The sequence below is a fragment of the Dromiciops gliroides genome, chromosome X (assembly GCF_019393635.1).
Source record: "Dromiciops gliroides isolate mDroGli1 chromosome X, mDroGli1.pri, whole genome shotgun sequence".
Taxonomy (NCBI): Eukaryota; Metazoa; Chordata; class Mammalia; order Microbiotheria; family Microbiotheriidae; genus Dromiciops; species Dromiciops gliroides.
The window spans coordinates 18,492,069-18,510,535 of record NC_057867.1 but is presented as its reverse complement, the minus strand read 5'-3'; positions in this window follow the sequence as shown (position 1 = coordinate 18,510,535).

Sequence of the window (18,467 nt, the reverse complement as noted above, 5' to 3'; positions counted from 1 at the left end):
GTTGCGGCAGGTGCTCCACCCTGTTTGAGGGCTGTAGCAGCTGCAGCTTTACTGGTGGAAAAATCGGCAGAGTTCGTTTTGGGAAATCCATTGGTTGTTCAGTGCTCTCATGAAGTGGAAGCTTTGCTCTTGCGTCATCGAACGCAGGCTTTCTCAGACCAGAGACTTACCAGGTATGAAGTGACTTTATTAGGGAATGAAAATATCACTATTAAAAGATGTAACACCTTGAATCCTTCCACCCTGCTACCTGATCTTCCTTTATCAGGGGAACCCTTACATGACTGTGAAACTGTGGTTGACATGGTAGAAAAACCTCGCCAAGACCTCACAGATGTTCCTCTTGAGAATCCTGAGTTAGTCTTATATACTGACGGCTCTTCATTCATGCAGAACGGACAGAGATTCACTGGAGCTGCTGTGGTTACTGACTATGATGTTTTGTGGTCAGCTTCACTCTCACCAACTTTGAGTGCGCAAGCAGCTGAACTTATTGCTCTGACAAAAGCCTGTCACTTGGCAATGGGAAAGAGTGCTAATATCTATTCTGATTCCCGCTATGCTATTGGAATATGTCTTGCAACAGGTATGTTATGGAAGCACAGAGGCTTCTTAACTTCTTCAGGAAAAGAGATTGCCCACTCTGAATTGATCAGAGATTTGCTGGAAGCTATTCAGCTACCTAAGACTCTAGCTATAATTCATTGTTCTGCTCATAAAAAAGGAACTGATCCAGTGACTCAAGGAAATGCCAGAGCTGATGCTGCTGCAAAGACAGCAGCTATCGAGGGTCCTGTTTATGTGATGCCACTTCAAACCTCTGGGACTGGTGATGATGATGATGATGCTGGGAGTAAAACTCGGTGGCCGGACCTTATTTATGATGACTAGGAAGTGGACACCTGGAAACAACGGTATAATGCTAAACAGATATCTGGAATTTGGGTAAGTGAGAAAGGCAAGCCTTTTCTTCCAAGGAAATGTTATCACCAGGCCTGTCTGGCAGTTCATGCTGGAGGTCATTATGGTGCACAGGCAATCACAGACACAATTAGGCGAGCATGGGTGGCTCCTGGGATTACCTCAGTGGCTTCTCATATTATATTAGGATGTGTTGAATGTTTGGCTTTTAATCAACATGCCTTTAAAAAGGTTGCATATGGTGGTTGCCCTCTAGCATATCTTCCATTTGAATCTTTACAAATTGACTTTATACAATTACCAAAGGTTGGGCATTTGAAATACTGTCTGGTACTTATTGATAAATTAACTAGATGGGTAGAAGCTTTTCCTGCTTCCAAAGCTGATGCAGTTTTTGTGGCTAAAATAATTGTAAGGGAAATTGTTCCCAGATATGGCCCTCCTGCTACAATTGATTCTGATAAAGGTTCCCATTTTACTGATACAGTTCTTTCTAGAGTTTATGCAAATTTGGGAATTGAACCAAAATTTCATACTCCTCATCATCCTCAATCTTCTGGACAGGTAGAGCGTATGAATAAGGAAATCAAGCTCTTAATTGGAAAATTATGCCAAGAAACTCATTTGAAATGGCCTGATGTACTTCCTCTAGCTTTGTTTCATTTAAGGAGTAGGCCTAGAGGAGATTGTCATATTTCTCCTTATGAGGGTGATTTAGGTACAGAGTTTCCTCTTTTTACGGTTAGAACAAATCTTTCTGAAAAAGGCATATCAGTGGTGACAGGAAAAAAGATTGTGAGTTCTATTTTGGAGTGCCTTCTAATTTCAGAGGTTGATTTTCAGTGTTCCCCATCATTGTGCCCTCATGATAGTTTGTTTGGCTGCCAGACTCCTATTGAATGTTGGTTTAATAAACAGATGTTCTATTGCAGTGATATCCAACATTCTTCTTTGAATAGGTGGATACTTTCTGTTAGAAAGTTTCTTGGGTGTTTTGGCACTTTTATTGGCTTTAATTGTTCATATATAGTGGTTGCCTATTCTACTCCTGTTTTAAAAAGGTGTTGAGCTAGTTTTGACAATCCATGAACTGGTCCCTCATGAAGGGGGATCTCCTGGGGGTGTCTTTACATTTAAGTCACCTGAGGAAACACCTAGGGTAGCAATTTCTTCTTTCTATATTTCACTGACATCACGTATTCCTTTGTTGCTTTTTGTGGATCCGTCCCAAGGAGGGATAAATATGATAGAGTTTAATTTTGAATACAAATATACCACTACTGAGATTACTACCAAGATTAATATCACTAATGTCACTACTGAATCTGATAAGTCAATTGTTACTACTGAGTTTGATAAATCAATTATTAAGAAGACTTGTACCACCAAACCTCCAATTGTTCATAAAGGAACACTATCTACTTTGTGGATTCTATTACTGCTGTTGTTCACTTATTTTATGACACTTTTATGTTGTGTGGGAATTTTTTCGGCTTTATAGATACTGGAAAAGGATTTCCCCAAATCCTAGACATAGTGAGGTAGTTTCTAATATCATTCCCATTGATCCTGCAAACTTGCTTGATTATGCACAACAGGAACCTTGTTGTGAAGTACAGATTATTGAACAAAGTGATACCACTTCCGTGACACCCAGAGAATATGTCAATGTTGAAATACACACCATTGGCTCTATGATTACACATATCAGAATATGACCAGCTCTGTTTTTATAAAGTCTCCTTCAGTGTGGTATGTGAATAATCCCATTTTTATACTATTACTCTTTCTACCATTGACCTTTGGACTTTTGGGTGCACCTTGGGATGGTCCACCTTCCTTTGTTCACTATAATGATGTTTGTTTTCCTAGAATGCATTATGGATTTTATTGTTATCCTCATTCACCTGCTAGGAAGATTATACCAAAACCAATTCATGTTGATGTTTCTTTGATAAACATGAAGCAGGTTTGGTGGTTAAACTCTACTAGGTGGTCAAATCAGACGAGAAAAAAGAGTAATACAATAGAGAAGACTTCTGGAACATCAAATGAATGGATTAAGGATAATCATATAATTAGATTACATAGTACTATAGGGTATAAGTTATACCAGGCTCATCAGATAAGCCCTCAAGGATGTTGGATTTGCCAAAAGTTTTATCAATACAGTATTCAGAGATGGTCTGTGGTACCTGTAAGCTTTAAAGACTCTATACTCCCAGTAGTAGGATTGAATTTATCTTATTTTGGTCCATTTGCTACATTTGTTTATGCAAGATGTGATATCAACAGTACTCATAATATTTTAGATTGGAAAACTATATTAACTATGAATATTAATCCTATAGATAAAGTTAAATTTATGATTAATGATTCAGATTTTTCAGATCAATTTTATGTAGTAAAGTCTAGAATACCTCCTTTGACTATTTTACATCCACTTCCAAATTTTACTCTATGTGTGACCAGAGACAGAACTTCTTATACTACTATTAATTTAGGTAAGACTGTGAATTGCAATATGACCTTAGAAATTCCACCTGAAGGTAATTTAACCTCTTTTATTTGTGCTGTTACTAATAATCTAAATTTAAAAAAATAATAATTTTAGTGTAACTTTTGCTACAGTAACATATAGTAAGACCACTTTAAATGGAACTAAAATGGCAATTCCACCATTACTTTGGGGATTGGTTACTCCCGGACAATTTTTTATCTGTGCTGGTCAAGCTTTTTCCTCTCTTCCTGAAGGATGATATGGTACCTGTGGAATAGCTAATCTTATTCCTACTGTAACCATAAAAAAACATACCAATAGGTTAGTAAATGTTCAGACCACTAGAAACCTAGGTGCATGGTGGCACAGAAATAAGAGATCTCATTTTTGGGGAAGTTCTAATCCAGTAGCAGCATATGGAAACAGCCCTGGTTACAAATTTTTATGGGCACTTATTCCCAACATTGGAATTACAGCGGTAATAGATTCTGTAAAGAACTTATCTTCTGAACTGGAGAAACTTGCTCAGAATACAGCAGCTGTTATATAACATACTTCTCATGCCCTTTATCAGTTACAGGCTGAACTTGATTCTGTTTCTCATATGGTGATGGAAAATAGATTGGCATTAGATATTTTGACTGCTGCTCAAGGTGGAGCTTGTACTATCATAAATCAATCCTGTTGTTCTTATGTAAATTATTCAGGAGATATTATCAATGATGTTGAAGAATTACAAAAAATATTGAATAGTACCTTGGAAATAGCTCAGCATACTCATGTCCAAAAGAGTACTATTTCCTGGTGGGATCCTTCTATCATGGTTTAATACCGAAGGTTTATGGCAATTTATTTTGAAATGGATTTTGATTATTTGGGGAATTCTTATTTTTTTAAAAATAATTGTGCATTGCTGTGCTTCCCAATTTTCTAAATTTTAAAGATGTTTTGAGTATATATTTTTTACATGAATTTTTTTTATCACTCTCATCTCTTGATTAAGTGCAAATCCTTGCTTTTATCTATGATATTTGGACTCTTTTAGTATTGACACTTCAATGATCAAAAAGAAATCATCCCCTGAGAAGACAGAATCTTTTGAAACAGGCTTTGCTTCTACTGCCTTCAGTGATCCAGAATCAGCACCTGATGGACCTTCTACCTCCTCAGATGTTGAAATGTGTGATTTAAAGAAAAAATGTAGAGTATGCTATCAAGAAGCCCACAGAATTGTATCCGGAATAATGTGTTGTCATAATTGTTATGGATTTTATAGAAAAGTTATAATAACAGCTCAAATAAGGGGATGTATAGCTAATTCTCCTTATCCCACTCTTGGTAAATGTTATGAGGCTTTGGAATTATTACTCAAGTGCAGAGCTTGTAGATATCGAAAATGTGTCCAGGTTGGCTTGCGATTGAAATCTGACACCCTTTTACATCATCAAGATAAAATTATGTGTGCTTATGGTCCTCCATGTAGAAAGTGTTTTAGTCCTTCATTCTATGGAACTATTAATTCTCCTTGTTGTTCTCATTGCCATTTCTCAGGTGCTAAATGAATTTCAGAATTTTTAATCTTCTTGTAACTTTAGATTAACTTAAATCAATGATCCCTTATTAACATAAGTTGTACCCATTCACATTATTATGTTTGTAAATTTTGCGCCTCAGTAGGGGAATGCCCCCTCTGGAATTTTGCGTCAGAGGACTGCCCTCTATGCATTGAATTGTATCCATCTTTTAGATTGTTATTGATCCAAAGGACAAATTTTAGTATTTGTCTTTGGATCAAAGGAGGGATAATGTGAGTGAGATTTTCTCCATCCCTTAGTTATAAGAGATTTACTATAGTTATAAGTGATTTGATTAAGATAATAATCAATATATTAACTAAAAAAATTGTGATTTATTCTATTTCATATAGATTGCATAAGGTTAAAAGGTTAAGTCTTTTCCCATATTTCCTAATTTTCCAATGACAAGCATTAGGTAATATCACAAGATCTAGTAGTCAGCAATACTAAATTTTAATAATCATGAGTGCCTATAAGAGTTCACGCTGTTGACCAGTGGCCTAACAATGATCCACCCTATTCTTATCATAATGCTGTCATTTATAGTCATTTAGGTAGTTCCTTATATTTCCTAAGAATATATTTTAATTTTAGAAGTGTAACTAATGATATAATACTGTACAAGTGTAACCTTGGAAGGGTATATAGACCCATGAATTTTGTAATTCTGGGTCTTTCAGGTCCAATGCCTGGATGACTGGTTTTGTTGGGGGACTAACCCTCTCTCAATAAACCTATTTGCTTCAGCCTGGAAACTTTGTTATTTTCGTTCTTCTGTCGGACTTAAAAAATTTTCCTGACACATGCCAACGGAGACCTGAGGCACGCCATGCTGGAGAAGAGTCATGAGAAAAAAGTCAACAGTTTGAAAAGTCAAATGGAAAAGGAGATAAAAAAGCTGTCTGATGACAATAATTGCCTAAGAATTAGGATTGAACAAATGGAAACTAGTAACCTTATAAGAAACCAAGACACAGTAAAGCAAATCCAATTGAATGAAAAAATAGAGGGCAATGTGAAATATCTTCTTGGAAAAACAGATGACCTGGAAAATAAATACAGGAAAGATCATTTGAAAATCATTGGACTACCTGAAAACCATGACTAAAACAAGAGCTTAGAAACCATCCTCCAAGAGATTGTCAGGGAAAATTGCCCTGATATTCTAGAAGCAGAAGCTAAAATAGAAATCGAAAGAATCCACCTATCACCTCCTGAAAGAAATCCCAAAAGGAAAACCTCCAGGATTATAATAGCCAAATTCCAGAACTCCCAGGTCAAGGAGGAAATATTGCAAGCAACTAGAAAAAAGGAATTAAAATACTGTGGAGCCCCAATAATGATAAAGCAAGATCAAGCAGCATCTACATAAAGGACTGGAGGGCATGGAATATGATATTCCAGAGGGCAAAGGAATTAGGACTACAACCAAGAATCACCTACCCAACAAAATTCAGCATTATCTTTCAGCGGAAAAAATGGAACTTCAATGAAAAAGAGGATTTTCAGGCATTTGTGATGAAAAGATCTGAACTGAATAGAAAATGTGACTTTCAAATACAAGACCATGGAGAATCATAAAAAGGTAAATAGGGAAAAGAAATCATTAGGGACATTAAAAGGTTAAACTGTTTACATTCATACATGAGAAAATAATACTTACATGTCATAAGAACTTTTTCAATAAGTAATACACAGAGGACACAGGTCTGCACTGAATATGGTATTTGTAAAGCATTTATTTTTTGTGTATCCTTGTTCTTTGAGGAGCAAACAGGGTGCACTGTCTTTTGTCTGGGGCCAAATTTGGAGTCTGGGCTTCCTGGGCCCAAGGATGGTGCTTTTTCCACTGTGCCCCCTAGCTAACCCATGATGACATCTTTAAAATAGGGTTGAGGGTTAGAAGGAAAGCACTGGTGGAGGGGGAATGGGAGAGGTGGACTGGGGAGAGGTAGCCCACATGAAGAAAACAAGAAAAAAGCTTATGGAGGGGAGGGGGAGAGGGGGAAGGAGTGGGGGAGTGAGTGAACCTCACTGTCATCAGAATTGGCTCAAAGAGGGAATAACATACATACTCAAGTGGGTATAGTAATATATTTTTGCCCTCAGGGAAAGTGGGAGGGCAAGGAGATAAGGGGGGATGGGCAAAGAGGGTAAGGAAGGAAGGTCAGATTGGGGGAGTGAGCAGTAAAAACCAAAACACTTTAGAGGAAGGTGAAGATATTCTCCATAACAGCACTTGTATAATGTATATTGAATTGCTTGATTTCATAGGGAGTGTTGAGGAGGAAGGGAAGAAGAAAAATTTAGGGAACAGAATTAGCTCAACTACCTTAACCTTATTAGAGTGGGCTCAAGTAGGGAATAACACACACACCCAATTGGAAAGAGTAATCTATTTAACCCTACAGGAAAGTAGGAGGTGAAGAGGATAAGGAGGGAAGGGTGAATGAAGGGAGGGTAGAGTGGGGGAGGGGACAGTCAGTAGCAAAACATTTTTGAGGAGGATTAGGGCAAAATAAGATAGACAATAAAATAAATATCATTGGAAGGGAATGGGATGGAATGAAATAGTTATGATGATTGACTACAATGTCAAAATGTATGGTACCTACTCTGGTGGGCAATTGTGAAGAAAATTCTGTCAAGTTCAAGGTACTATGTAAAAATTATGATGAACAGGATGCTATCAGAAAAATCTAGAAAGACCCACATGGACTGAAGCAGAGGGAAATGTACTGTATACAAAATAACGGCAACAGAGTAAGATCTGCTGGGAAGCACCTGGTTATTTTCAGCAAGGCAATGATCCAATATAACTCCTGAAGAACTAGAAAAATTGCAATCCATCTACAGAGAAAGAACTGATGGTATCTGAAAACAGACTGAAACACATTTTCTTTGACAATTCCTTCGTCTGAAGTTTTGTTTTTATCTGTTTTCTCTCACAACCTAACAGATGTAGAGTTGTTTACTATGACTACTCATGAATAATTTATTTTGAATTGCTTGAGTTCTTGGGGTAGGGGTGGGAAGGGAGGGAGGAAGAGAAGTTGGAACACAAAGACTTTTTAAAAATTGATTTCAAAATTTGCTTTTACATGTAATTTGGAAAATAAAATTCTAAAAAAACCAATGGGAAATTAAATAATCTGATCCTAAAAAACAGTTGTGTCAAAGAACAAATCATAGAAAAAATAGATGATTTCTTTAAAGAAAATTATAATGATGTGACAACATATTAAAATTTATGGGATGCAGCCAAAACAGTACTTAGAGGAAAATTTATATCCATAACTGCTTACAAAAATAAAATAGAGAAAAATCAGATAAACAAATTAGGCATGCTATTGAAAAATAGAAAATGAACAAATTAAGTATTAAGGAATTAAGTAAGTAATGAACATAATTAATTCCTAAAAATCAAAGGAGAAATTAATAAAATTGAAAATGAGAAAACCATTGAATTAATAAGTAAAACTAAAGTCTCATTTTATGAAAAAAATAATAAAATAGATAAACCATTGGTCAATTTGTTCAAAAAAAGGAAAGAAGAAAATCAAATTATGAGCATAAAAAATGAAAGGCACAAACTCACCACCAATGAAGAGGAAATTAAGACAATTATTAGGGAATACTTCACCCAATTATATGCCAATAAATTTGATTATGTAAATGAAATGGATGAATATCTACAAAAATACAAATTAACCAGATTAGCGGAAGAAATAAAATATTTAAATAACCCAATTTTAGAAAAAGAAATAGAACGATCCATCAATGAACTCCCTAAAAAAATCCCCAGGACTAGATGGATTCACAAGTGAATTCTACCAAACATTTAAAGAATAATTAATCCCAATACTGTATTAAAAAAATAAGTGAAGAAGGAGTCCTACAAATTCCTTTTATGATACAAATTTGGTGTTGCTACCCAAACCAGGAAGAGCCAAAACAGAGCAAGAAAATTATAGATTAATCTTGTTAATGAATATTGATGCAAAATTTTTTGATAAAATACTAGATTATAGCAGTACATCACAAGGATAATACACTATGACCAGGTGTGATTTATACCAGGAATGCAGGGATGGTTCAATATAAAGAAAACTATCAGCGTAATAGACTATACCCATAACAAAAGCAACAGAAATCATAGTATTGTCTCAATAGATGTAGAAAAGGCCTTTGACAAAACACAGTACCCATTCCTATTTAAAACACTAGAGTGCATAGGAATAAAAGGAGCTTACCTTAATAATAAGTACTATTTACCTAAAACCATCACCAAGCCTTTTCTGTAATGGGAATGAGATAAAAGCCTTCTCAATAAAATCACAGATGAAGCACCTCTACTATTTAATATTGTACTAGAAATGTTAGCTACAGCAGTAAGAATAGAACAAGAAATTAAAGGAATTAGATTAGGTAATAAGGAAACAAAACTATCACTCTTTGCAAATGATATGATTTTATACTTAGAAAATCAATCCGGGGCAGCCAGATGGCATAAGGGCAGCTAGATGGCACAGTGGATAGAACACCGGCCCTGGATTCAGGAGTACCTGAGTTCAAATCTGGCCTCAGACACTTAACACTTAATAGCTGTGTGACCCTGGGCAAGTCACTTAACCCCAATTGCCTCACTAAAAAAAAAAAAAAAAGAAAGAAAATCCTAGAGTCAACTATAAAGCTACTTCAAATTAACAACTTCAGAAAAGTTGAAGGATAAAATATATACCCACATAAATCATCAGCATTTCTATATATTACCAATAAAGTTGAGCAACAGATAGTAAGAGAAATTCCACTTAAAATAAGTGTAGACAATATAAAATACTTGGCGGTCTATCTGCCAAGACAAATACAGCAACTATATGGCAAGAACTACAAATCACTTTTCACGAAAATAAAGCCAGATCTAAACAATTGGAAAAATATCAATTGCTCATGGGTAGGCAGAGAAAATGTAATAAAAAATGACAATCTTACCTAAGCTAATTATTTTTTAATGCTATACCAATCAAACTATCAAAAATGTTTTATAGAGCTAGAAAAAATAATAACAAATTTCATCTGGAAGAGGAAAAGTTCAAGGATATCATAGGAATCAATAAAAAATATGAAAGAAGGTGGTCTGGCAGTACCAGATGTCAAACTGTATTATAATATGGTAATTATCCAAACAATCTGGTACTGACCAAGAAATAGAGAAGCAAATCCATTGAATGGAATTGATACAAATTACATTATAGTAAATGGCTACAATAATCTAGTTTATGATAAACCCAAACATCCAAACTTTTGGAACAAAAAAATATTATTTGGAAAAAAAGTTGGTGGGAAAGTTGGAAAACAGTAGGGCTGAAACTAGGTATAGACCAACATCTCACACTATATACTAAAATAAGTTCAAAATGGTACATGATTTACACATAAAGCATGATACCATAAGCAAATCAAGAGAGTAGAATCCTTTATCTGTCAGGTCCAGAGTTCCAGGACACTACCATGAAGTCTAGCCCCATGTTTGAGGTAATGCCTTCAATGACCTGCATACCAAGCAGACTGCTCAAACCCCACCCTGCAATACCTATTAGGCTGTCTTCCCTTTACATCTGTTGGGCCTACCCTCAAATTAATATTGACCCCAGCAGAGCTTTCAGCTGTCTAAGAGATTATGTCCTGTCCCATCCAAGACAGACCAAAATGGGAAGGGTATAAAAAGGATAAAAACTCTGGACTCTGTTATGGGCCAAAGGGATGCCCAGTCCTCCCTGATTCTCTGTGTTGGCCTGTGATAGATAGAATATCTGCACTCTTTAAGTCACTGGAACCCTTACCAGTTACTTAGTTTGAGCTGCAAATATTAGTGTGGAAAAGGGAGATGAGCTGCACATGACCTTTTTCTACAATGTGAAATCTGTCCCAAATGTAATGTAACAGGCCATTAAGCCCTCCCCCACCAAACCCCTTGGGAAATTCCCTCTCCCTGAGGCCCCCTTTCAAGTCTGGCAGATTGATTTTTATTCAGCTCCCACATTCCTTAGGGTATTAGTCAGGAATTGCATGTTTCCCTGGTGGGTTGAGGATTTTCCTTACATGCAAACCACTGCAGCACCCCCAATATTTGGATAGAATGTATCAGTGGAATTAAGATTCTGCTTGCCAAATTTATGCATAATCTTGGTCTGTGAAGGACAAAAGCCCTGCCCCTTCTTTCTCTGAAATTTAGGGCACCCCCTTTTGGTGAATATTATCTTTCACCCTTTGAAATCATCTCCAGTTATCCCATGCCCCTTTTGCTCCTTCCAATGACTCTTCACCAAAATTTCCCTTCTATCCTTCCGTCTGCTGGGACTTGTTAATATGCATGTATGGAACACCTGGATTTGATAGAGCTGCTGTATTATCCAAGTGGATTCTGTGACCCGGGAATAATAGGAGCAAAATGTCTTTGCTCAAACACTTCAAACTGAAGCCAGACTGTCCCTATTCACTTTCTCCAAGAGAATAAACAAATTTAAATGCCCCTTTCAAATTCCCATTCTCTATCTTCTTTCCCCAAGATAGTAAATTGATCTTATTGTTCTCCTGGTCAACTATCTAGACTTCCTTGTCTTTGATAAAGCTCTTCCTGTTTCCACATAATCTGACCATAGCATCTGATTTAAATTGAGCTGTTAAATGGATTTGTATTGTTTAACTGATTTACATTTATAGTATTTGCTTTGGGTTGATTTGTATCATGCCAAAGAAGTCACTTTGTAACCAGTGAGCAAAGAAAACCTTATATACCCTCAGAAAAAGGGAGTCCTGGAGACTTTTTGGGAAGAATCTTAAGCATGATCATGTTATATTTCTTCTTGGGACAAAATAAATTGGTATGTTTTTCTGTCTGTCTCTGATCTGGTTTTGACTGTAGGAGAGACATTATGTTCTCTGATCTGTTTTGTTTATAGGAGGACAGGCATGGAAACAAATTATAGGAGATATTATAGAATTGATTTCTCTGATCTATTTATTTCTTCTTCTTCTTCTTCTTATTATTATTGTAGAGACAGACAATAGAAACATTTAATTTTCAACAGACTCATTCAACTCTTTTGAGACCTTAACTACCTTGTTTCTCAGTAGTTTTCTAGGAATCCATCCATAATCAGTGTACCCTGAAGTTTGAACCCAGAGATTGTGTCTATTGGAAAACACATCTAGGTAAGGATTCCCTGCAGGCCAGGTGGAAAGGGGCTGACCAAATCCTGCTGACCAATCTCTCTGCCACAAAACTGAAGCAAAGTTGACAACTATGTTGTGGGAATGTAGTGGGACCCCAAGAAACCTAAAAATCCCAACTCCCAAGGAAACCTTCAGTTTTCCCAAGGACTCTGCCGCCCCCCCCCCCAATTTCAGCTCAAACCTGGCACAATGATAAGTAATCCCAAGGTCTGGAAGATGATATGCAGGATATGGATGGTTCCTGCATAACCTAATGATATCCCATTATTCAAAGATCCTTTTCCAGTTACTGAATTTCTTCTTGCTTTGTGTCATGGGGAGAATGGGGTAGGGAGTTTGGGGTAGGGGTTGGGGTCCTTAGGAATTCCTCTTTAAAGAATTACACCCTCTTGCACACAAAAGTAGTTAGAATAAGGTGGTAGGGAAGGGAAGGGAAGGGAAGGGAAGGGAAGGGAAGGGAAGGGAAGGGAAGGGAAGGGAAGGGAAGGGAAGGGAAGGGAAGGGAAGGGAAGGGAAGGGAAGGGAAGGGAAGGGAAGGGAAGGGAAGGGAAGGGAAGGGAAGGGAAGGGAAGGGAAGGGAAGGGAAGGGAAGGGAAGGGAAGGGAAGGGAAGGGAAGGGAAGGGAAGGGAAGGGAAGGGAAGGGAAGGGAAGGGAAGGGAAGGGAAGGGAAGGGAAGGGAAGGGAAGGGAAGGGAAGGGAAGGGAAGGGAAGGGAAGGGAAGGGAAGGGAAGGGAAGGGAAGGGAAGGGAAGGGAAGGGAAGGGAAGGGAAGGGAAGGGAAGGGAAGGGAAGGGAAGGGAAGGGAAGGGAAGGGAAGGGAAGGGAAGGGAAGGGAAGGGAAGGGAAGGGAAGGGAAGGGAAGGGAAGGGAAGGGAAGGGAAGGGAAGGGAAGGGAAGGGAAGGGAAGGGAAGGGAAGGGAAGGGAAGGGAAGGGAAGGGAAGGGAAGGGAAGGGAAGGGAAGGGAAGGGAAGGGAAGGGAAGGGAAGGGAAGGGAAGGGAAGGGAAGGGAAGGGAAGGGAAGGGAAGGGAAGGGAAGGGAAGGGAAGGGAAGGGAAGGGAAGGGAAGGGAAGGGAAGGGAAGGGAAGGGAAGGGAAGGGAAGGGAAGGGAAGGGAAGGGAAGGGAAGGAAGGGAAGGGAAGGGAAGGGAAGGGAAGGGAAGGGAAGGGAAGGGAAGGGAAGGGAAGGGAAGGGAAGGGAAGGGAAGGGAAGGGAAGGGAAGGGAAGGGAAGGGAAGGGAAGGGAAGGGAAGGGAAGGGAAGGGAAGGGAAGGGAAGGGAAGGGAAGGGAAGGGAAGGGAAGGGAAGGGAAGGGAAGGGAAGGGAAGGGAAGGGAAACCAAGAGAAATCCTTGGACTTCACATAGGGAGAGAGGCATGGCACAAAGCATGTGGCTCTGAGATACCAATGTCCTTGAGCAGGAGACAGGCAGATACTTTTATAGATGACTGATGGGGGGAGGGTGACCATCTGACTGTGGAAAGTTCCTTTAGTGAGGGAGGACCATCCCCCACTGGTGGTGGCTGGAGGAGTTGGATGAGGGGTGGCTTCAGATCTCCCAAGCCATCTCTTCAGGACACAAAGGAAGCAGCCACACCTAATCTTATCTCCCCAGGGTTGAGGGAGACTAAAATGAAAGGTGGGGATCACAGAACTAGCTCAGTCCAATCTGGTTCCACTTATCTCTCTAGGCCTGTCTGTCCTCTGGTTTAGTTTCTCAAGGAGAAGATTCTTTGATGTGCCCCAGAGAACTGGGATGTCCTGGGCCCATAACATTTGTAATTTCCTCCCCTTTGTTTTGTAAACATACAAAAGACCAGGTCTTCTCTTACTCCAGCTGGACAGTCTCCATAGTGATTATGTTCCCCTCTTCCTAATAAATTTCTTTTTATTTGACAAAATTCCTAATGAGCCTCCAATTCTTTTGGTGAGCTAGCCTGCAGATCCTGGTTACGACCTGGTCACATTAAGTCAACTTCTCCTTGATAACTCCTTATTCCAGCAAAACATTGGACTCTTGACATTACTTTTTGGTCAGCAATGGCATTCCAGAAGTCCTGTTTACAAAGAAGAGGAAATGAGAAACACACTTTATTAAGAACTGACTAATCCTCACCCATTCTCCATTCCCAGGCCAATGAATTGCCTGGGGCTGACCTGAAGGTCAATTCTAGCTTCTGATTCTTTTGTAGATTTCCCAAACTCTCCCCTCCAGAAATCCCCAAGTTGTCTTTATGTACTTTTGCTTGCTATGTAAAATAACTTATGAAACTGTGAGAAGGTTACACTGCCCAAGGGAAGTCTCATCACTCTCTGTTCTGTTAATCCATATAAACCTTGTCCTCATTCCCCATCTTTGGGTATTCCTAGCACTTGCTTTGTGATACTCTAAGTTGTATCTCCTCTGCCCTGATTAAAGACCTTAATTCTGTTATATTCCTTCTTTCATTAACTTTTTTTTTTGTAGGGCAATGAGGGTTAAGTGACTTGCCCAGGGTCACACAGCTAGTTGTGTCAAGTGTCTGAGGCTGGATTTGAACTCAGGTCCTCCTGAATCCAAGGCCAGTGCTTTATCCACTGAGCCACCTAGCTGCCCCTCTTTCATTAACTTTTAAGTTGACATATTGGGAGCTTTTATGGGATTTGAAGAATCTCTACCCAGCCAGCCCCTATTTTTTACTTCTGATGATTGGCACCATGAGGAATCTTTTGTGTTCCAGTCTGGACTCAAACCTATAGGTCCAGGCTGAGTAGGGGCCTGTCATATTCAGAACTCCCATCCTTTATTCTTGAGTTCCTAAGGCTCATTGATGGGGGGACTAGGTATTTCTATGGATGACTTGGTAACTTGGGTCGCTTCTGACAGGTTCTCCCAAAAGGGAATGGCTGCAGTTTGTTTTTAAGGACCATATGTGGCCACTGTGACAGATGCCAAATGAAGAGCTGCTGGGCTCTCTTTTCAAATTCTGGAGTACATGTTTGCAAATACTTTGAAAATTAGCAAAATTTAACTGAGTCAGACCTACAATACTGATGGCCATAGTGGGGTCTCCTTCTTGAGTTTGTTCTTGATTCTGCCAACCCCAAAATTAAAGCATCTGAGTGGGACTCCTTTTTTATCCCCAATGGCTTTTTTTTGTTTTGTTTTGTTTTTGCAGGGCAATGAGGGTTAAGTGAGTTGCCCAGGGTCACACAGTTAGTAAGTGTCAACTGTCTGAAGCCGGATTTGAACTCAGGTCCTCCTGAATCCAGGGCCGGTGCTTTTACCACTGCACCATCCAGCTGCCCCCCTGCCATGGCTTTTGAATCAACTAAGCAGGAATCTGAATCCTTCTCAATTCTAGAAAATAGTTTAAAAAAATGAGGAGGGAAAATTTTGTCCCTCAAAAAAAAATCTTGTCAAATATTAAAAATATAGCTTTTTATCTACCTGCCTCCTACAAAAAAAACAGATAAATAATGTTTAATCTCTCCTACAAATTAATAAACAGATCAGAGAAATTACATCTTATATCTCCTACAATGAACCAAATCAGAGAACATGATATATCTGCCTGTCTCCTACAAACAGATCAGAGAAATAATGTTTAATTTCTCCTACAAAAACAAATCAGAGACAGACAGAAAAAACATGAATATCAGTTTAATATTTTATTGTCCCAAGAAGAAAGTTAACAAAACATGATCATGTGAAGACTTCCCTCCTAAGAGAGAAGCTCAGGGGACTCCCCATTTCTGAGGGTATATATGGTTTTAGTCCACTAATTACAGGGCATTGTCAGTTTCAATGGTATGATACAGAAATCAACCCAGAAGCAAAAAGCGGTTTAACAATTTCAGTTATTACAAGTGTGGAGGGAATACAGAAGCATCATGATAAGACTATAGGATTCCAAAAAAGGGTTTGGCAAGGATGAGGAAGCTCAGATGTTACCATAAGATAGGGACTTACTATCCTGAGGGAAAAGAAGTCACTAGGTAGGGTCTTTTATCTGCTAGCTATCTGGGTTCAGGTTTGGAGTTCAGTTGAAGGACATTTTGCTCCTATGAATCCAGGGTTTTATAAAACTCTCCTTGGATAATAAGGTACCTCCATCAAATCCAGGTGATCCATATATTCATATTAACAATCTCTAAATTTAAAAATATTGGTATCACCCCTTAACTAGGTATCCATAAGTCTTTCCATAGTCCTGAAATCTTTAATTTTCCAAGAGAATGTCTGAACATTAAGGAATGTTCTGCTGACCACAAATTGACCTTTCACAGACCGCATTCATTCTTCACAAGCCTCTGGGAGGGTGCTCGCCCCAGTTTGTAGGTAGAGAGAACAAATAAAATATTAATTGCCCAGATGAAGGTATAGAGCCCCAGAGAAGAGAAATGACCTGCCAGGAAAGAATGGTGGTTTAAGGATGGCCATGGGGCTAAAGTTAGGTCACACAGCTAGAAGATGTTTCATTCTACACCTGTCTTATCCCGCACCCTCCTGATCTCCAGAAACCATGCCGTTGGGGACATAATCCTTGCAGTTTGGGAATCCTTTACCCCACCTGCCACCTCATTGGTGAGTAAAGAAAAATTCATTTACACCACTATATCCAGCCAGTTCCACATCAAGTAGGGTTCTTCTCCCCCTTGCACATTCCACTCATACATTGTTTTTTCGTTTTGTTTTGTTTTTTTAGGGGTGGGGCAATGAGGGTTAAGTGACTTGCCCAGGGTCACACAGCTAGTAAGTGTCAACTGTCTGGGGTCGGATTTGAACTCAGGTCCTCCTGAATCCAGGGCGGGTGCTTTATCCACTGTGTCGCCTAGCTGCCCCATCATACATTGTTACAAAAAAGAAAGGCCTCTGGTTTTGGAAATCAAACAACCAACGAAAGATTATTTATGAACACCTACAGTGTTTCAGGCTTTGTCATCAGCACTGTGATAGGGAGGCAACAAGCCTGGCCTTGTACCAGGTCCTTCCTTGGCACAGTTTTTCTTCTATGCCTTTGTTGAATTAATATCTATCATATATTATTGTCATTATAGGCTCAGAGTGGGAAAGGTCTAGAGTAAAACTAAGAAGAGTCTCTGATATCCTGGGACTCTCTAAACTAGGACTGGCCTTACACAGAGAGAAGCATGTTTTCAGTGTCACCTCCCATGTTCTTCCTTCTGATGTGACTATGAAGAAACTATGTTTATTGTTAAATGAAGGGAGAGGTGACAAAGTCTCTACAATGAAGAAAAAAACAAAATAGGCCTCAGTCAGTTGCCCACAGATCAGATGATGATGCATCACTCCCTCCTGGGAATGTGGGAGCTGGGGTTAGAACAATGTCAAGGGAGTGTTTTAAGGATTAATGTGCTCTTCTTGTGATATTTTACCACATCCTAATTCTATTTTCTTTCTCCTGTGAAAATGGGAGACAGGGAAATTCTGGTAAAATATTTAGAGGAGTATAGGATACCAATGTGGACTGCATCCCCACCCTTTAGCTGTGAGGCCCTGCTGAGGAAAAATTGTGTTGTTGAAAGCTGAATCAGTGGGTCCTAATTCTGGTTGTCATGGTGACTTGTCTGTTACCAAGGAAAGATTATATCCTGCGTCATTGGTCTTGATGCTAGCTCCTTATTAGCCAGGTATTATGATGTTCCCTCAGCCAAGAGGAGGAGAGGCTTCTTTCCCTTTTTGTTCTGAGCAACCAACTAGGCACAGAACTAAATCCACAGGTACTGCAGTTCAAAGGAATATAGCAAATATATCCTCAATCTCATATATGCATAGGTATATATGTATGTATTTAGGTATGTATACAAATACATATTCATATATGTATTTGTATGTATGTGTATACACACACACACACACACACACACACACACACATATATATATATATAAACAAACAAGGAATCCATCATTTCATTCAAAGGATCAATGATCACCTCCTAGCCAGGTACCCATAAGAGTCTCCCTAGGCCAAATACGTATCTGAAATTTTGGCTTTCCCAAGTGAGTCTCTCAATGTTAAGGAATGCTTTGTACATCACATGTGCTTTAAGAATTACAAAGAAACTTTCATATGCCCATTTATATGCTCAGAAGATGCCTTTAAGAGCTCTCAACCTAGGTCCATACTGGAAAGTGCAAGCATTATTATGCCAATTGTGATGATGAAGGAAAACAGACCCAGAGAAGGGAAATGACCTGCCTGCAAAAGGAATCTCTGTGGTAATTGCCA